The sequence below is a fragment of the Triplophysa dalaica genome, chromosome 5 (genome assembly GCF_015846415.1).
Source record: "Triplophysa dalaica isolate WHDGS20190420 chromosome 5, ASM1584641v1, whole genome shotgun sequence".
In the NCBI taxonomy this organism is placed as follows: Eukaryota; Metazoa; Chordata; class Actinopteri; order Cypriniformes; family Nemacheilidae; genus Triplophysa; species Triplophysa dalaica.
This window is the reverse complement of record NC_079546.1, coordinates 9890305-9911740: the sequence shown is the minus strand read 5'-3', so window position 1 is coordinate 9911740 and position 21436 is coordinate 9890305. Positions and strand designations below refer to the sequence as shown.

The window sequence follows — 21436 nt, the reverse complement described above, 5'->3', positions numbered from 1 at the left end:
AGTACACAACAATGTTGTCAAAATTATCTGCCCACACATGGATTGGTGAAAATGAATAAAAACGCTTTATTACGCATGCAAGGCTGGTAGTTGGCAAAACACAAGTGCTTTTTGTCAGCGTATATTAGTATAGGTTAGTATATCTAATTTTTGCTGGAGAAACATTAAACAGCACAAACACACAGTCCTTTAGGCGTTTAGTATACTTGTGTCTAAAGGCATGCACATGTGCTTGACGTCACCATTTTTATATTTTTACATTTTCAGATTTTACACAGAAGCGACAACTCGTAGATCGTACTAAGGAATTTTATTAAACATCTTAGTCAAAGTTGACAATGTATTACATCTGATGAGCTGTAACATTTGACCAACTGTTCCATTTTGGTTAGGATGCCGCCTTTAAGTCAGGTGGTGTATATATTACCCTGTTGTCGTAAGAAATCAGCGTTTTAAAACTAAAACGATCCTTGTTTTAGAAAAAAATCTGTGTTTGCACTACACTACCGAAAATTATATCACCTGACCATTCCGACACGCTGGGCATGCGAGCACAAATGTAAACAGTTGAGTGGGCATACATAAGTTGGTTGTTGAAGAAAGTTGGTTATCACTACTATAAGCGCCACCTCAGTTGCCTTTGCAGAAGCTCAGCAGGGTTTGCAACAGAAGCATTGTTTAATATTAATCTCAAAGAATATCCAAGCCGATTGTTGAGTCATTGTTTTACAAAGAAAGAGTCTTCATGAATCCTTCAGCTATACACATAAATATGCACATCCTGCTATCAGACGCAAGAAAGTAAAAAGACAAAAAAGAAGTGGTCTCCGAGGCATCACTTTACACACACACACAGTCACATTTGTTGCCTCCACGTCCCTTTGATGTAAATTCTGACATTTCTGGCGGCTCTTTATTCTGTGAGTGATGGCGCTGCCTTTTACTGGGGTCAAAAATGGGGGAAAAAATACAGAAGTCTAAGTTAAATAGCAATGCTGTGGTGAATTCTGTATTTTCTTTTATACTTTCCTTTGAACATTGTTATTTAAATGTTTTTCTCTCGGTTTTAGCTTACGAGTGACAGCCTATTAGAGGACGGCAATCTCAATGTTGCAAAGATCAAAGAGACGCATAAATCTCAAGATGGTAGAATAAAATCAGATTTTACATCCATCAAGCCCTTTACTTGATTGAAGAAATGAATAAGGAGTGCCACAAAACATTGCCACACACGTCCAAACCCCATTAAGTCAAACGAAGTCCAAAAAACTGAGTTGCTTTGAAAAGCTGCCGGGTTTTAAAATATGATGGCGTTGATGCAGAGCTTTCGTTGCTTAGTGTATGAAAAGCTGAAAGAGCCATTATTGACTTAGCAGTCATCAAGTTGATACACAGTTAACTGCTCCACTCTTTGTGTCCGTGACAGAAGAGACAGATAGTGGGCAATACAAGAAGCAGGCGAGTGGTTTGACATCTGCTCTAATGGAACGGTCTATCCGCTGGCACTCATTCTAGCGGAGTCAAGGAAAACTGCAGAAGTTTTAACATTTAACAGAAGACAAACTCTTGTAAAACTAATTGAGTGTTACTTATTTACTACTGATTCTGAAGAACTGATGAAAGGTGGTGACGTGTCAAGGAATTACTGTTTATTGGATTAAGTATTTTCAGAGGTATTAACCTATGCTGCAAAATTCTGTTTTTCTCACAAAATATGTTTTATCTTGATTATATCATTCTCTATGGGTAATAATAGTCTTATACATGTAGACTATGTATAAGACTATGTGTCTACTATGTGTCTAATATCCATTATAAAATACTCGTTATTACATTAACTTACAGTGAGGGAAATAATTATTTGATCCCCTGCTGATTTTGTAAGTTCGCCTGCTTACAAAGAAATGAAAGCTCTATAATTTATGGTAGGTTCATTTTAACTGATAGAGACAGAATGTAAAAAAATCAGGGGAATAATGTTATATAAAGGTTATAAATTGAATTGCATTTCAGTCAATGAAATAAGTATATGATCCCCTACAAACTAGCAAGAATTCTGGCTCCACAGATTGGTTATGTGCCTACATGGACCGCAGTTTAGTCCTGTCACTTTAAGAAAGTACTCCTAAGTCAACTTGTTATGTTTATAAAAGATGCCTGCCAACATAATCTGTATCTTCCATTTCAACCTCTCCACCACCATGGTCAAGACCAAATAGGTTTCAAAGGATGTCAGGGACAAGATTGTAGACCTGCACAAACCATGAATAGACTACAGACAGAAGCTTGGTGAGAAGGAGACAACTGTCGGTGCCATTATTTAGAAGTAGAACAAAATCCAAAATAACTATCAAATGCCCTTGGTCTGGAGCTCCCTTTAAGATTTCCCAAATGGAGTAAAGATGATCATGAGAAAGGTTAAAGATCAGCCCAGAACAACACGGAAGAACCTTGTTAATGATTTCAAGACAGTTGGGACCACAGTTAGCAAGCAAACCATTGGTAACACGCTATGCCACAATAGATTGAAATCCTGAAGCACACGTAAGGTCCTCCTGCCCAGGAAGGCCCGTCTGGCTCGTCTAAAGTTTGACAATGAACATCAAAACGGTGAAAGTGCTGGCACTGATGTGAGACCAAAATTGACTCCTGTTTTTGGAGGGAGAGAAATGCTGACTATGACCCCAAAAACACCATCCCTACAGAGAAGCAGTTTTGGAAACATTATGCTTTAGGGCTCTTTATCTCTCCTACGGGTACAGGATGACTTCACCGCATCGAGGGGCTGAGAGCAGGCCAGTGTACCGTAAAATCTCGGACGAGGACCTCCTTCCCTTAACTAGATCACTGAAGATGGGTCGTGGATGTGCCTTTAAACTGACAAAGACCTACGACATATTGCCAAGACAACCAAAGAGTGGATTAAGGAGAAGCACATTAAATGTCCTAGCCAGTCTCTAGATACTAGTCCTATAGAAAATCTATTAAGAAGGCTAAAACTCCAATTTGCTGAGGGACAGCTAAAAAACCCTTAAGATTGACAGCGGAGTGGACTAAAATGTATCCTGACACATGTGCAAACCTGGTGACCAACTACCAGAAATGTTGTACCTCTGTACATGCCATTAAGGTTTTCTTCACAAAGTTATGTTTTCTATGGGATCAAATCACTGACTGAAATTATTATTTTTTGATACATGTAAGATTTAATGAATGTAATTAATACCTTTAAATGTATTATTTATTCGAGTATTCAAGTTCAAAACATATTTTGAATTATATGAGGTATATGAGGACTAATGGTTAAGAATACTAATAATTCATATATAAAAAGTGAGACAAAATTCTATAACAATATAAAATTGTATCCAAATGAACATCTCTGATTTCAAATGAATTTCTAAGGGAAAATATGTTGAATAATTTATAATCTGTGAAGATTGCTCTGTGATGTACAATACCACTAGAGTGACAACAAAATGGTCTCCCAGGCCTTTATCCCAAGTGGATGTGAGCCTCAAAACACAAAGAATGCGTGTAAACTGGCAGCTTGTTGAAACAGGTGTGTCTGTGTTTGATCTGTGCATATGCTTCCGTGCTGGACGTTTGCAGGGCTGCTTTGCCATGATCACACAGAGGGATCTGATGATTCACACAGGAAAAACGTGCACAAATGTAAATACACAAACATATACACAAAAATAAACATGCGAATGCTGTTAACACCTCTGATTAGAAAGTGACACCAGAAAAATGCAGGTGATAATGCTTTTTCTAGTTAATCCCTTACTGTTAGAATTTAATGGTACCAGTAATATTTTTGGCTTTTGTATGTGCAAAAATATGCATATACAGTAAAATGATAACATTCGCATATTTTCCCTTCCCATAACTTGTTATATTTGTGGCTTTTACATTATTATAAATTGTCTATGATGCTGTATCTGCCCATCTGTTGAAAAGGGAGCTGTCCACAAGACAGGTGCTGAACTTCAATTCAAAGATCCTGTAGAACTACAACATAGAGACAACAGAGCTTCCAAAGCAAAACATATAAACTATGAGTGAGGTTAGGCTGTTCCTACGTATTGATGGTTATTTAGATGCATAAAATATAGCAATTATCTGTTACTGATTTTTATTGACTGCAGAGATTTTGAAATGATCTAAATAAATGTGCCCACACACTAAGCAGTATTATACGGATAGTATTTCAAATGATGAATAGTAACAGTAATAACAATACAAATAAATAACTATTTAAGAATAAAAATAAATAATGACAACAATAAAAATAAATGCCCATGTTTCATGTGGGCCTCGGGGCCCTGGAGCCACCTGTCATCGACTTTATTCATAACCTCACCCACTCAGGTCTGCCATGAGTCAGGGTTGTTTTTGGAGGGTATGAATAGGATGATGTTGTAACTAGCACCATCTTGTCACCACTGACTGTTCATTACCCCCAGACTGACGTCAAACCTCCATGATTAAGAACAGACACCATCAGGTGTCACATCCACCCCTGACACCATTTACACACCACCAACACCTTTTGACACTTGTCGCATGACAAAAAAGCATCACCGCATGTGATGCTGAGAAAATTACTTGACTTATTGTAAGCTTTAACTTAACCAATGTCTAAGGTACAGGTGTTTTAGCAAAAAATGAATCTTATAAAACAAATAAACATGCCACAAACTTGGAACTACCCATTTTATTTTTTCAAAACTTTTAAACTACAGCTGCCTTAGATTTTATATCCAAGCTCTTTTATTGGAAATGTGGGATTTCATTTGTCTACAGCCTGTCTCAAGCCCCAGCTTTAGGCTAAGAGCCATTCGCTGCATGGATAGCAGTTACCAAACGCTCGCCTTGCCTCTGCCCCTGGGCTCAGATCTAACAGCAGCTGGAACAAACACACTTTATCAAATAAATGTCAAAAGATGTTTGCCGAACTAGTCTGCCATTACACAAAATATTTTTGCAACCAACGGCAACAAGAAGAGACGATCAATGGATGGAAGAATGTATCCGGTCTGACAACATTCTATCCTTTAGCTCATCTATTTGTTTTGTGGCCATCCCTTCATTTCAAATGAAGTATTAAGGCTGCATAGAACGCCGGAAACCATTTGAACCGATAGTCCCATGGATCATGAAAGGGATGCATGTTGGTGTAGGTGGAAAAGAGAGGGGTGACATTTTTTAATGGCAACTGAAGATGCCAAATTGGGCAGGAAGTGGTTACCCTATGCTTGTAGGGTGTGAATCAAGTCATCTTTCGCAGTTATGACCCCTTTAAGATTCCATCATTAAGTCGGGAAAATGATAACAAAAATCAACTACAGATTGTAGAAAATATAACTTCTTAGACACAGAAACATAAGAGCAGCTGGCAAACCTAAGCCTATTCAGTGGCCTAAGTAAAAATCCATTACAGAGCCAAGATCAAAGAGTGAGAACAGGCAGGTCTCAGAAAAATCCTGATTTTGCACAGGTAGTATCGATCACAGAAGTCTAAGCTCAAACATTTCACCTAACATGTTTTAACTGTACATATACATTATTCCCTCCACACTAAAAATCAGAGCCGATTTCTCCTCAGACAGATGGAGAGCGCTGCATCCACGGTTCAAGTCATCTGACTGTTGGGTGCCAACGTGTGCGTTATGAGAGAGAGATTCAGTTGTCAGGTAGGAGCAGTATCTAGTGGCAAGAGTCCTTAACTGCAACATCCTGCCCACACTAAAAACAGACTTTATCCAAAGTCTGTTGAAATTAAGGGAGGTATATTGATTTTATTAAAGAAAATAATAACAGCAGCTAAAGCAACACTAACTTTTGATGATATCAGACTACCATGGTGCTGAAACAACTTTGTACTGTGTTGTTCATGTTGTGCATGCTCACGAGCATCTTGTCTATATTTCTCTAAATTATCCATCCACTACGGATTATTAACAGACCAGGTTTTTTCTTAATTTGTGCAAAAACATAAAACAAAAAAGTGTTGTTACAAGTCTTATAGTAAAGCCTCTATATAATGGTTATGCAGTGTATGAACCAGTCTGTACACAAGGGTAGACAGAAGATGCAAGGTTATTGATTGAAGTGTCTGATAATCTGAGAGTGGGACCGGTGCACTGAGGTGGGTCTGTCTTGACATTGAAGCTGTCCTTGACATTGATGCTAAATGGAAACGGATTGATATTCCGAATCCACACATGAGCGGCCCGTTAACATGGTGCTTATCGCCGAAAAACCCAGGGACAGCATGTCCTGCCGCTTACACCCTGCTCCCCATTTATCACAAGCGTCTGCACCAGTCTCTATCTCTTTTCGCATAGCTTTACTTATCCCTCTATATTATACCTACCCATAACTGGTTCATTTGGCCAAACAAGCTGAAATGATAGAAGTACGTTTTACAAACGGAACAAAAGAATATTGTATAATCATATCCGTTAAACTTGAGATCTATCCTCCTTTGTGCCGTACGAGATCGATCATTGTCCTTCTGTTTCTCACAAGTTGACGGCTGAGTTGATAAGCATTCCCAACTCAAACCCGTACAATATGAAATTTAATGAACAAGCACTGGACAATGACGGATGATATTTCCCTTGAGCATCAGCTATCCTGACTGGCTTGATGAATACACACCTTGCGTTAATGGAGTTCTTCAATGAAGTGCAAGAGGCGCATGCTTGTGTAATCTCATCAATTACAATACTAAGTTATATAACCAGCCACTTATCCCATTCTTTTTGGCGCACCCCGCAACATTCATCCCATTTTTCTTTCCATTCTCAAGTCTTGTGAGTAAGCTTCTTCATTACTGAAGACAAATCTAGCCGTTTTACCACCGCTCACGTGGATTACACTGACACAAAACATCTGTTAGATCCCCGTTCATCATCACATTCACATAGCTGTACTGTATCTCTGGCTGCAAGGCGTGTATTAATTTGAATAGATGATGAACATGATTGTCATTAATGATCGCAGGTATAAGATTCATGCACGTGTAATTAACATGTTTAATTGACTACTTCTTCATTACGCTCGGAGCACACACAATCACAGCTCAATGTGTGCATGTCTGTCTAGACTGAAAAATAAATAACGCTACTAGAATGCGATGGCACTCACTGGAACACATGGAAGATGTAAAAAGGGCAGAAAGGGCAATGGAAACCTTTAAAGAAAAGCATGAGAAGAGAACGCCGGGCTCATTTTGCTGACAAAGACTTTGTGTGTGTGACTGTGTATATACCCCATGCTGGGACATAAGAGCAAGAAAAAGAAATCAGTCTTTCCTGCTGAGATCACAACCTGACCTCTCTCCCACGCAGACTCTATCAACCTTTCTTCCACTCTCAATTTTCTTGCCATATGCCTCAGTAAACTTGGGGGGAGGGAGCGAAATTGCAGGAGCATCTACTATTATTTTAGTTTGGTAAGGTCTGTATTCTGTAAGGTCTCTTATGATGCAGACATTCAGGAAGAACAACAAACAATCCTATCGAACAAAACAGCAAGACACTACTTCGCATGGATTCTATGTCTTGTCAACACATATGTGATTGAGAAGAGAGGATGCATGTCTTCTTTAAGGCTTCTACTTCGTTTCAGAAAAGTGGCCACGAGAGTGACCTATACTCTTCATCTCTGTTACAGGTCAAACACCACTACTCCATCATACTCTTTTGGTATATAGATAAATAAAACTCAATTTCTCATTTCTCATCTATCTCTTGAGGATTTTAAGGCTTAGAGCCAACTACACTGAATTCAGATGTATTATCGTAATCACACAGTAACTGTTCTTTGTTGGCAACTGACATTTCTGGGACATCATAGACTACTATAGTCATTTGTTGAACACACAATAAGATATTTTGAAGAATTTAGGCAAGTAAACAGTTCTACACCATTGACTACCATTTAAATTTTCCCTACTATGGTAGGAAAATGATTTCTTAGAAATGTCAGGTGCTAACATTTTTACAATTATTGTTTATCGTACTGCCAACGCAAGGCACAACGCAAGTATTTTTGCTAGTTTCATCATGACGAATTTCTTATTTTCCGCTCATGTGCCGCGTTGTTTACATAGCAAATGCACTTGCGCTTATTTGTGCGCACATGGGCACTCTGGTCTAAAAAAAAGAGATCTTTTCAGGCGCGGTGCTATTTTTTTAGGAACTGAAATTTTGTTTAAAAAAGACTGCATTAGTAGAAAATGTGCCTCTGGGCGGGTCCACAATGCACTTTCACTTTCTACTTATTACAATATCGGAATCCGAAGGAAGGTAATATGCAGCGACTGTATTCTTCCACAACCAGGGGTGGAAACAATATTTAGATTACTTTAACGCCATGTTTTTTTGTTGCTTGATCGCTTTACCTGGTTCCGCGCAACTTGTTACTTCAGTACTGTCGTGCGCGAACCAGTGGGCGGGGCTAGAGAAAGCTAGTCGTTGACGTTTTTCTGTGGAGGCGGTGTTCAACCTATAAATGTCATTGATAGGTGCATTCCATAAACTGGCGTTCGCTGGGCCTGGTGTCAATAGCAAATGTAATCTCAGTAACAAGGGTATTTTCAGTTGTAACACTTACATGATGTTCGCATGAATATGGTTCCCTCTTATATAACAAAAGCTCGGGTTAAAATTGTGATTTTAATTCTTGCCTCCTTTAAAATAGCAAAAGGGATTCGGACATGCCCTGAGTCCACTTAGTGCCCTGCGCTTTAGACCACGCGCATAGATTGTGAAAATAGTGCCTTTTGTGTTCAACACAACAAAGACATTTATGCCGGTTTGGGATAACTTGGGGGGGACATAATTTTCATTTTTGGGTGGAGTATCCCTTAAAACAGTCCTCCAAACTACACAAATATCTGTAACTAGCTAGCTTTTGAGAGCTTAAGACATCCCCATTGCCATCGCAAAACAGATTGTTTCAATGTCACGCAACAAGCTCTGCGTAATTTACAAAATTGCAAATGTAGTACAGAAAATAGTGTGTAATGGAGATTCATCTAAGATTGTCGAATATGATTCAATCATTGAAGTGTAGCACACAGTTCAACACAGCATTAATCTCTGTGTTGTATTTTCTTCATTAGATAATCTTTCTCCCTGTCTCTCCTTTTATAAGTCATTTCATTAGCCAATAATAGGACTGGCCTGGCTCCCCGCTGGAGAGAGCAGCCCGTTAGGCGAGTGGATAATGAGTGTTTTTACATGGGGCTGGGTGGACATGTTTTAGGGGGAAGCCTCATTTTAGTCACGGCGTGTGCAGACAGTAGCGCGAGCGCTTCAATCGCCGTGTCTTTCAGGGGTGCACCAAATTTGTCAGGCAACTAAACGAGCAAGAGATAAAGGATGAGATGAAAAAGAGAGAAGCAGAGCGAATGGCCTGTTGATGTGACATTTTTATCAGAGAGAACTATGCCACGGGCCTGTTGTGCGGCATGACTATTCCAGCGATGCCGTTGTGCTGTGCTCACAAATGATTTTGTTTACAGTCAAGAGAATACTAACATCTGACCGCAGGAAGATAAAACAGGGTGTTGTCCATTTAGATCAGGGGTTTTTCATTTAAAGTTCCAAGAGGTCCGGTCTTTATATTTTCTTCCAAACGGAGGTCCGGACAATATGTTTATTGAAAATAAATAAATATTTAGTCAATTTAGCCCAGTTGGATATACCGTAATAAAGATATGTTATTTTATCAGGCCATTTATTTTATATTTTTATATCCACAGTAGTTGTAGGCTCTGTGGCTTTAGGGGAATGCCCTCTTAATAGAAGTATGATCATTCATATTTGTAATTAAAAAAAACTACTGACAACATACAAACAGCAAATGTAATGTAACAATTAAAATGCTCATCATAAACAGAAAACAAAGTTACTTACTAAATTAGCCTATCCATGCCATTCATATCAGAACCACTTCTATCTTTAAATAATTTCCCAATAAGAACATGTGACCCTGCTTGTGAAAACCCAGCAAAAGTCCTTCATAAAATCACCTTACAGAATATTCTGTGAAAATATAACAATATCTTTGTGAAATTAATGCTTGAAAATAATCTTTTATGTTTTTTATCTAATAATCAATTAGATAATAAGACTTTAGCCTGGGTCACAAATGTTTACATGCTGATCAATAATGTTAATTTTAAATGTAGATATAACGTTATTGTTAATAAAATATCACAAATCTGGTTGAAAGGTTTGAGGCATATAGCAAACAGTAAACAGACGGATACAAATGCTTAAACATTGCTGCATTTTGTTAACTGTTGGGTGTCCATTTACCTTCTCTGGGTGTCTGCCCTACTGTTGTTAAAATAAGCACGTGTTTGCTGCTCTTCATGCTGCGTGCGCGGAGTGGAAAGGGTTCAAATGAAGCACGTTTGGTGCTAGATAAAGATATTAGAGGATATAGCTTCAAAAGATCAATAACATAAATGTTCCTGAGAGCGTGTGTGATGTGATTCTCTGCTGTTTAGACGTGCGGCTCAATTTAAATGACCAAAATAGTCAAAAGTTTTAAATGGTTATTAGGCCATGTCTCGGGGTCCGGATGGAATGAAGCAACGGTCCGGATCTGGACCGCGGTCCGCCAACTGAGGATGACTGATTTCAATAAAAGATTAGAAGAAAAGGAGGCTTGCAGGCATACACTACAATGACAAATGCAAAAAACTTTTTTTGTTTAAATTAAAAGTTAGAGCTTCCATAGTCATTTGCAGGGTTTTAACCCAGAAAGAGGATGGAATGAGGGTGGTACATCTTTACAAGGACGAGCTAGACTGGCCATGAGACTTGGTCGCCATAGCGACAGCAAGGATGTTTGCATGAGAGGAAGAGGAGGCAGGCATTTGAAAAGAGGTAGCCAGTACATGCACCTTATTCCACTTATATTAAACAGCTATTGTAGTTCACACCTTAAGATTGAAGTGCAAAAAAGATATTAAAGACATTTTCCATCTCTCTCTATCACCAGGCTTTCCATTGCAATAACTGTGCCCATATGGATGCAGTCGAGCCTGATGGGGCGATCTCAAAACTAATATAATACAGTAGGCTCTGTTTAATAAAATAGCAAATCCATTATCTATTCCATGAGACTGTACAAAACTGTACAACTCTCTTGAAATCGTTAAGCATTTTGTCATTATTTATTCACCCTTATCCTCGTCTTTCCAAATCCAAATAAATGTTCATATGGTTTATTCAAACTAAAATAATTATTTATTTTTATTGAAAATAAATAGAATATTATGATATTAATGACTTTTATGACTAAATATTCTGACAAACTTAAACAAAACAAAAATCATTAACTAAACATAAATAAACGATATAAAATTAAACAAATAATAAAATACTGATTACAAAAAAACGAATTAACATAACAAAAAATATAAAATTAAAAGTAATAACAAAATGAATTATAACAAAACTGTTGATTTGATTTGTTCACTTGTATAAAAGAACATGCCTACATCTGCTCCAAATAAAAAGAGATTACGCAATTTCATGTGAAATAACAAGGCATTCTGGTAAATTGTTGCCATACTTTGCTTTATAATTGAAATATGTTATGACTATAGCAGAGTACACTATAGTCCGAATCTGTAAACAATAGACAAAAAACTAAATAAATGTAAATACCCACACAAAAGAGATGTGTTGATTTCATAACATGCTTGTAACATACGTTGTATCTTTCCAACTGCATTGGTTTGATTCTTTGATGCAAAGAAATCAGCTTTCTGATGCATGCTGGGATAGTAATTTCCCTCTGATGCTGCGTGAGTAGTTTCTGAACGAGGAACAAACTGCAGTTTGATGGCATTTCTTTGTCTAGCTTTCTTCTTTCCTCTCTTATAAGATTCATAAACTATTTAAAATGTCCTTCAGCCCACCTTAGTGAAAGAATCTGCCCTTTAGTAATAATTAATCCACCCTGACGTCGCCTTGCTCACCTTCAAGCAGTGGTGTGAGAGCAGGGGGATGTCAGTGGGGTGCTGGTGTGTGACTGGGGCATCTAAACAGGTGTGGTTTATCTTTAATAACATTTGACACACAGTAGTGAAAACAGTTTTGCTTGGAAGGAGTTTTTGCTTGGAAGGATGTCAACTTGGCGCTGGAAATACGGAATCTGAAAACGCAATTTTCTCAGAGAACTTTTCCCAGGGGGAATGGGAAATATTTTCCCTCGATCAATCACACATCCCAATCTTCCCACACACCTAGCCACATAATATCTTCTGATGCCTTTGGGCTGGTAAACAGGCATTTAGATGCAGAGCCCTCTGTCTGTACTAAAATAAACTAAAATATAGCATCATGTGGGATTAAAAAGAAATTCTGATTTGAAATTACAGTACAATATTACTGTGGATGTGGATCATTTCTGGTTGGTATGTGTGGGTGCTAAATAGACAAATAAATTATATAGAATTTGTGTTACCATCAAAATTATTTATTCAGCAATAGGGAAGAGTTAAGATGTGCCCTAACAAACATCTCCATTGCGGTAGCAAAGTCCCACCCTATCCACCAAATTTCCTGAAATCTTGGTCTTTTGTCTGGTATAACTCAAAGCTATTAAGTCATTACAATTAAGATGTTAGATGCATTATAATTTATGTAGTCTTAATTTAAAATATTCAAGAATAATCGCAAAATTAAGTATTTCCTTTAAACTTCCCATTATTTACGGTGATTTAATGTATAAAATGAATGACTGTATGAATAAAAATACAACTTATATAATGCTGTAAATAATAATCATATGTCTAGGCTATTATTATAACAAAATATGACACATCGTCACCTGATAATGATCACAAGGATGTTTTTACTATGTCCGACATCAGTCAAAGTTATTGGCTAAAGAATATTTATTGTGAAATAATTATTTCTGGGAAACAAAAAAAACATATCTACTTTCAGCCAAAAGCAATAAGAAAGTCTGCAATATATATTTGAAGTATATATTGAGGATGTTAAAGTGAATAGAAATAAAGTAAACAAAATAAAGATTGTGACGAAATAAAGTCTGGATAGCGCGTTTAGGCAACAGTGAAACTGTGATAATGACAATAAAGATCAAATTCTACCTCCGAAAAAATTCTGCCAGTGTTGATGAGATACAGTCCCTCAGTGCGGATCATATGAAGTAAAACTCTGGACAAGTCTTCTTGTCCGAGTCTGTTTAAAGAAGTCTTTATTGTTGTACATTATCACAACTTAGATTCCACAGTGCCATGACTTTTAGCAGGGATCATGTTCACACAATCGCAAAATACTTTTTAAAACCACGTAATGGACAGCCGGTTAAACTCTATGGTTTGATAGTCGGACAAAATGCCGAATAGCAACATATGGCGCATAATATCATCGGCATGATTGGTCCGGTTGCCTGTCAATCAAACTACACGCCAAGGGTCAACTGGCTGTATCAATAAAATTTGTCAAGACAATCATAAATAGTCGGGCTACAACAATCATTTTTAAATTATTCATGTTAAGCAAGTGGTAGAGCTCAGCCCTACATCTGATTCATTAAAGAGGGCATTTGTAAAGCCATAACACCTTTTACTGTTTTAATCAATTCTGTATTGATCATGTAATCCTAGTATTATCATAGGTAGATCCAAATGATCAAGGTATTCATATCCATAATAAACCAGACAAAGACACGTTTCTGGACCCTCGTAAGAATATCTATGTTTCTGTATATCAAAATTGTACGGCTATAAATTTAAAATACTGAATAATTAATTCATATAGTTAATTAAAGAAAAATGTGTGAACAGCTAATAAATCCACCCTGGACAGATTGTTGTGAACTGTTGGACAGGGTAGTGTTTTATTTCAATTATAGTGATATTGGAAGTAAACTAAATATTGACATCAATTGAGTTATTGTTAAGTCTGTCCAATAATTCAACTTGTCTGTCTAATTGCCCTCATTTGGGAGTTTACTTCAGCAAATATTGATATAGCCAATAGATATGATGACTGAATCATATGTCAACATACAGTATAATGTAATAAATTAAATTGAATAATAGAAAGAATTAACAGCAATAATTAAAATTAATAGATCTAAATCGCTTTGATAGCTAGAAAGGGTCTCATAAATATACCCATCACAAAATAGTATGATCTGTCTGTAGGTGAATGATGATCTATTCTGGTCGTTCCCTGGCATAGGTAAAGCCTCCCAACTTGATTACACCCTTCAAGAGATTGCACTTCACTGATTTGAGAGATTACATCACTTCCGCTAACCGTGCACATATGTTACTGCCATGGCAACGCAGGCGTAGCAAAAGCTATGGAAAGAGCTTCGCTCACCACCATCTGTGTGTATGTGCCAAGGCTGTGTTATGGAGTCAGAAGCCTGGCTACATTCTCTAAGGACCTCTCCTCCGTTGCTTAGCAATATGTGGAACAGTGAGCAGCCCCGATATGGCAACTGCATCTACTGTATTTCTCTAGTAAAAATAAACAAATAAATCACAGCTATTTTGCCACCAAAGAGTCGTTTTTCCTGACGCTTTTATCGATAATCACATTTCAGGCAGACGTTCTAAAAGGTCATTTATACCAGTGGTAGACTGTGAATGTGACAATAAGAACAGAATTATTGTTATGCTGTGTTCTATTTATAGTACTGTGCATACTGTGCAGTGCAGTTATGCATAATCTGCCAAAAATATGCGATTAAAAGCCAAACCACAAGCTTGGAGAGCAGTAATATTATCTCTCACACAAGGACAAGACTCAACTCATTAAAAGTGCATAAAATATATATTAACTTTTAACAAATGATTCTAAAGTCAGAGCTTTATAAGGCGTGTATATTATTTTAAAGCACATTGTCTCATTGCTCTTTCACTGACCTTGAGAGTCAAACGATATTTATACAACAACATTACCCATGAGGCCTCGCTTCTCGTGATAAAAATTACAGCCTGATCTGATGCAACTGTTCCGTTGCAACGTTCAATACAATCTTTCCACTGTGAGTTGTCTAATGAAGATAAATGATAACAAGCCCTTATAGCCTGAACTGTTTAATCTTGACGCAGGACGTTCCACTGCAATGAGTGTAAAATTAGTAAATCCATCCCTGTAATATCAATATTATTGATTTTAAATCTGTCCTAGTTCTGTCCTCGGACACAGACAGTATGACAGAGATGGTGTTCTGCTCTGGTGTAACATGACTAAAACATATACCTTTTTGCACACATTTACTGCCCCAGACTTTCATGGAGCATGTCAGTGATCCGTGCACTTCTCTCGTCTAGATATCTGCAGCCATGCATCCAGCTGTCCAAGGTCAAATCATAATAGAGATGCTATTTTTATCTTCTGGCTTCTATTACTCCTAACAACGCTTTGGCCTCTAAGGACACGCACGCACACATGTACAGAAACATATGTGATGCATTCGTCTGCTATCAAATTTAAATCACACAAGTGTACATTTTTTAGGATACAAAAATATCATCCAAATGACTGATCCTAATCCACAAAGTAGATGTGTACAATTTCTTAACACGATGGACAATAGAAGTTTGCTAACTTTACCTTCCAGGCTTGCATCTCACCTCATTAATAGATTTTTAACAAGGCTGATAATGCATGACGTTGCCCTTGGCAACTTCAGGGGGCGTGACATATTTGGGCCAACATCTGCCATCCCATATTGCCCAAACAGGTACAACTGCGCTATGCTGCTGTGGTTGTTAGAATATATCTCATGGGCAAACATGTCTATCACACTCTTGGGAAAGGGATCTACTCAGGCCAACAGCTCCTCCTTGAAAAGGCGTTGTTGTTTTCAACTATCAAAGCAAGAGAACTTTCACATATCAACAATTATAACTATTATATCTTACTACGTTAAAAAGCATTACTGATTCTAACCCACAGCTAAAATGAAAATGCAGAACCAACTTTGTAGATTATTTCAAGTTCACCATTATGCTGCTGCCAAAAAATCTAAAGACATTTCATTAAATGCATTGCTTTGATGGTACATTTCTAAGAACCACAGCTGAGACTACAATTATCGCACCGGCATCTTAATGTGATCTGCTGCTCTTTTTTGATGAGTTTTTCGAGCTATTTCTCTGGTATCACTTGGCAACTGTTTTAACGCACCTCCTCTCCATTAATGTATTCCAGAGAAGGATCTGCACAGCTGAATTGGATAAGCCCGCGGCTACAGCCGAGCAATCCCTGCTCCTCGCTTTCACTAGGCGTGCATAGCAACCGCTGATCTGCCCAACAGAGATATGAGGTAATGACAGACGCAAGGACAGACTGCAAGTGAGACCAGGCTCATGCTGATTTGTTAGTGTGGGTAGCAGCTAGCCACTGTGGTCCTTCACAAAACAATAACTAAAAATATTGTATCAATTGAAGTATGCAAAGCCTTTCTTAAGTGCTCAAGTATGGTTTGATAAAGATCTTGCAAACAGTCACACTCGCGATTCAGACCAGGCAAAAATACTTTCCCCTAAGATCTAAATCTCTCCTGCTGGCACGCTAAATCGACGGAGACATCATCTGCCTCTGAATACACGCTGCTGTTGTGATTCCCGCGCATTCTCACAGAGCAGAACAAATAAAGGTTTAAATGGCAGGAAGAGCCTCTATCACTCCTTGAATTATCTTGCATTATAGAACGACTTTCTCCACCATCCACAGCCACAGATAAACCCTTCACAAGTGAAGAGCAGAGTAAGAGTGTTTTATCTGATTCGAAGGACTACAACAGGATTAGTTTCCATGGGATGAATACAGCTACTCAGCTTCCACTTCCCCTCCCTTCTCAGCCATCCACCCGCACGCACACTCCCACACACAGACGTTCACTTAAGAAAACACATCTCCGATATCCAGCCACGAAGCGTTTCCCTTTACTTGGATAAGCACATCTCAGCTAAGCGTGTCAGTAGATGATGGGTTTCTCACAGGAACTAACCATCCACTAAACCTCTACCTTCCCAAGCTGTCCAGAAGGCGCCAAGAAACGATGCTAAAATCAGTGTTGGCGTGAAAACAAATACCACGCTGTAGGGGCGGGCATTTCTGATGGCACACTCTACTGACCAGAATAGATTTTGCATCCGACGCACGTCAAACCAGGGATTCCTGGATATCTGAATGCAACTTTAGCAGCACTTAACAGAGAAGACATAAGTGCCTACCTGTGGGTATCGTGCTGTTATCTCCTGCTTCAGCTGGGAAGAAGTGAAGAGCAGATCATATGCAACAGAGAGGGAGTCACGGAGAGATGGAGAGGAGGAGTCTTGTCTGGTATAGGTGGGCAGAGCGAGAGCATGAGAGAGAGAGGAAGGGAGGGAGCGGAACGAGAGCTGCTGTTGTCACAATGCTCTTCTTAGCCTGCAAGGAGTAGTGTGCATGTACAATGTGCTATCCCTGTCAAAACCAGACAGTGCATGCAGCTTGTCCAGAATTTAATAGAGGGAAGGAGAGAAAGGAACTCTTGCTCGTTTAACCATGCGGCATCACGAGGCACTTCCTTCGGAATCCCTCCAGAGAGAGTGGCACAGCATCACTGAGTCCTTGGTTGTGATTGGCTATCAAGGACAATGATGCAGTCAGCAGGGCAATGGCTCTGCCAGCGGTAAACTAAGATGACCCTCTCAGATAGAATAAGCATTCTCGCACATCCTAAGCAAAGGGTGGAGGCAAGGTAAGAACACGCAAGGACGTCTACGAAACCCTCTTGGGAACAAGTTTACTGCTCAAATTTTTATTGTTCAAAGATTGATCTTCATAGCAAAGGAGACATAACTGCATTTTTAGTGAAGCATCAACTTTGTAGATGTGTCTCCTAAAGTGCCTTAAGAGAAATAAAAATAACAGAGTGTCTATTAGACCGCCTTGTTGGCAGAGACTATTTGCACTAGCTCCTCCCACCAATATATGATTGGAATAGAGAAAGTGTAATATAAAGTTCCCACCAAACGCGACTTGCGTGTAGTTGGACGCTTGTACATTTTGAGTTTACTCGCTTCATTCGCGCATGAAATTCACTTCACAACAGACTCGAATGTGCGTCATGGGAGGGCCTTCTGCCAGGCGGCTCCAGTCTTGTATATATATATTAACCTCAAATTGTGTAACAAGCGTTTTTTACTATTTACCAGAGTGTCTGACCTCCTCACTCACTTTCTTCCAAGCAAGATCCTTTTTATTCCTGTTTCGATAAAAGTAAAGTAAGTATCTTAAAGCTCCGGTTATTCACATACAGCAACGATAATTTTGTCCTCTATTGCTGTTTCGGATTCCTGCCTCCGCTTGTTACGTCATAATCACTTCACTACAACAGCATGCTCCTGATTGGTTAACGCAGTGTGAATTTTTGACAAATGTCAGATTTTTCAACTCCCCTGAAACGCTGAATTTGCGCTGCTCGAATCGCATCATTTGCACCGCCTCAATCGCACGAAGCGCGCCGCAGGATGTCCTATCGGGTCTTTGCATTGACTTAACATGTAAATCACTCGTGCTTAACACTTCATTGGGATTTGGTGGGAACAGACTGTAAGAATGACACCTTTTCAAACTGGACTCCATTGGCGAAAGGTGTAAAGTCTGTTTAGCACTGGAGACCAGGGTTCTTATCCACCTCTCGCTGAAAAAGTTCTTTTTTCTATCACATTACAGATCATAAAGGGTTTGTTTTCAATAAAATGTATATTCAAAATATTTTAGGGTAAAATTTAGGGTAAGGTAGGTGTAGAACTTTAATATCTCAATAAGTTGCCATTATTTTAATATTTTTTATAAATATAACGATTTAAAGTCTGTTATTATTGCATAATGTTTAATGCATAACAATACGGAGTTGCAAATAGTAATGTTATCAGCCACTTTTTATAAGAACCAATAGCATGTAACGACTCTTTTGACTTAATGTAACTACTTTTTGACTAGAAGAAACAAATGTTACGTCATCCTTCTAAATGGTCCAAGCAAATTATCACTTAACCCTAGGAGTGTATAAGTACGGTACTCACCCCCATCTCATTCGCAGACATCGAAGTAAGCATCCACCCTCTATCCTCCCCACCACCATGTCAGTCCTCATCCCGCCTCCGGGGGTAGGTTCCGCCCCTGCCTTCATCTAAGGCGGGATCTGCAAGAATCCATAACCCTCAGATACAAATACAGACCGGGCCTACATCAAGTCTTATATTTGATATTATGTTTGTCAATAAATAAATGTTATTCATTACATTCAATATTCTCTGCCTCTTGATTCTTTCCTGGTAGAAATGCTGCTACATTCACTAAGTGTAAACACAACCTACTTCTATTTAAACTTAGTGTAAATACCATCTGTCGCTATTTTCACTAAGTGTAAATAGCAACTATTGCTATTTACATTTAGGGCAAATAGCTGCTGCCTAAAAATAATCAACTGTTGACAGTAGCAAAAAATGTGAAATGTGTGTCTTTGATGAAAAATCTACAATTTAATTTTGATTGCAGACTTTATTATTTTAGTGCAGACTTTATAGTTATTGTTGACAATAAAGTTTATTTCTCGTGAAATCTCAGAAGCAAATGTAAAATCTTCATCTGCTGTGTTTAATCTCATTGTTTTCTACGAGAAACAAGTGAGATAATAAAGACACTGTATTTACATAAAGGTGTATGTGGGAGATCCCGGCATGGAAACTTTCAAACATGCTTGCATGCACACAGATAGAGAAGTCTCAGAAGAATGTCTAGGTGTGGAGGTTGCGATTTCCCCTGAGAGAGCTTCATCAATGCAAGCGGGGCTCACCGTCAGGGAAGGGCAGGTGCTAATTAAAAAGATGAATTCAGGGGCTAGCCCGACCTCCAGTTTCCAAGGATGCTTATAGAGTGGCTAATATTCTGTCTGATGTTCATTAAATTTAAAATGGCCAGGATCTGTACCACTGATATAAGCTAATAGCTGATTCCAATGGGTTGTCTGATGTCATTAAGTGCACCTGTTCATCGAAGCTTAGGTTAGAATTTCACTTTGAAATGGCTCCACTTCTAAAGACCAGCTCATTGCTTATGGGCAAAGAAATAAAATAAATAAAAGGGTAAACGAGTAATTTCTTTAGTTTCAAATAAATAAATAAATGATTTTTTTATATACAAGTGTGAAACACAGAATCCAATGTACTAAACAAGAATATTGTGAAGTGTACTACAAATTCTTTCAGTTAGTTTAGGTTATATAAATACAATAAATAATTTCATAACATTAAGTGAAAGTTAGAAGAAAATGGGACAAAAAATAAGTTCAGTATAAAGAATTAAAGTCCATGGAAAGTTGTAGAAAAAGATATGTCTGTGTGTGCAGGCATCCATGTCTAAAATCTGCAGAAATGAGTAACATTATGAAAATTTATTTATCTTGTTTATATCTAAATTAGTTATAATCAAATAATATAAAATATTTAAAACAAGCATTAGCTGATACCTTAAACCTCTGAGACCTAAAATCTCAATTTCAAGTCATGCGCTCCTGTACCTCATTGCGATTTAAAAAAAATGTAGTATTTTAAACGTCATGCTATCTACACTATATAGCAAATCTAATTGGCTTTAAATGCATCTTCAGTAACATGACATTATGTGCATCCTGCTGAATCACCATGGTAACCTTCTCAAATGTAACCCTCTTCTATGACAGGGAGTGGTAAATAGGATGGGCACTTAATGGTAACATTGTAACCTAAGGACAACTGAATGACAAAGTCTCTATTTTAAACAGATTGACTAAGTATACATTCTGCCCTTATTGCACCTGCCGCAGTCTCTTGGGAGCTGCCACTCTGTTTGCAGTGCAGAAAATAGTGTCATCAAAAACAGCAATCAGCAAAGTACAAAGTCATTGCTTCAGTTGCATAACAACTCTTACCTTGAGACAACCTGATACACTCACAACACCTCTCGACATGAAGAGCAAACGAAACTCTATAGTTTTTAAATACAATAAATGGGGATTTCGCTATGCTATTGTGAAAGCAAAAGAAACCAAAGATCAGGCATTATTGATGGAGTTTGTAGGTTATTTAATGTGGACTGAAGCTGGCTGGAATATTAATTATAGTCATCATGGCTTATTTTGAATTGGTATGCAGTATGGTGCAGGTGGCTGTGACTGTGCCGGCAAACATTGCAATGTCATATTTACTAATCCATTAGATGCATTACAGGAAGCGAGAGGATTTGTGTCAAAGGAAATGAGAGCTCCTTTCAATTTTCAAGTGACCAATTTTCATGCAGAGAGTGTTTGACCGAATGTCAATGACATAATGTGTAAAAATGTGACTCAAGTTATGTTAACAAGCATACCAAAA

At 38.1% G+C, this 21436-nt stretch overlaps 1 protein-coding gene across 6 annotated transcripts in view; it reads right to left on the bottom strand.

Annotated features, from left to right (window-relative positions):
- syt1a (synaptotagmin Ia) overlaps positions 1-21436 on the bottom strand; it is a 189686-nt gene that overhangs the window by 161453 nt on the left and 6797 nt on the right. For 5 of the 6 annotated variants that reach the window (XM_056748122.1, XM_056748125.1, XM_056748124.1 and 2 more), the window contains exon 1: positions 17270-17374. The gene's annotated coding sequence lies outside the window, so the exon portion shown is untranslated. Of the gene's footprint in view, positions 1-17269; positions 17375-19108; positions 19228-21436 lie in introns of those variants that run through there. The other variant, XM_056748126.1, reaches the window with a different exon arrangement.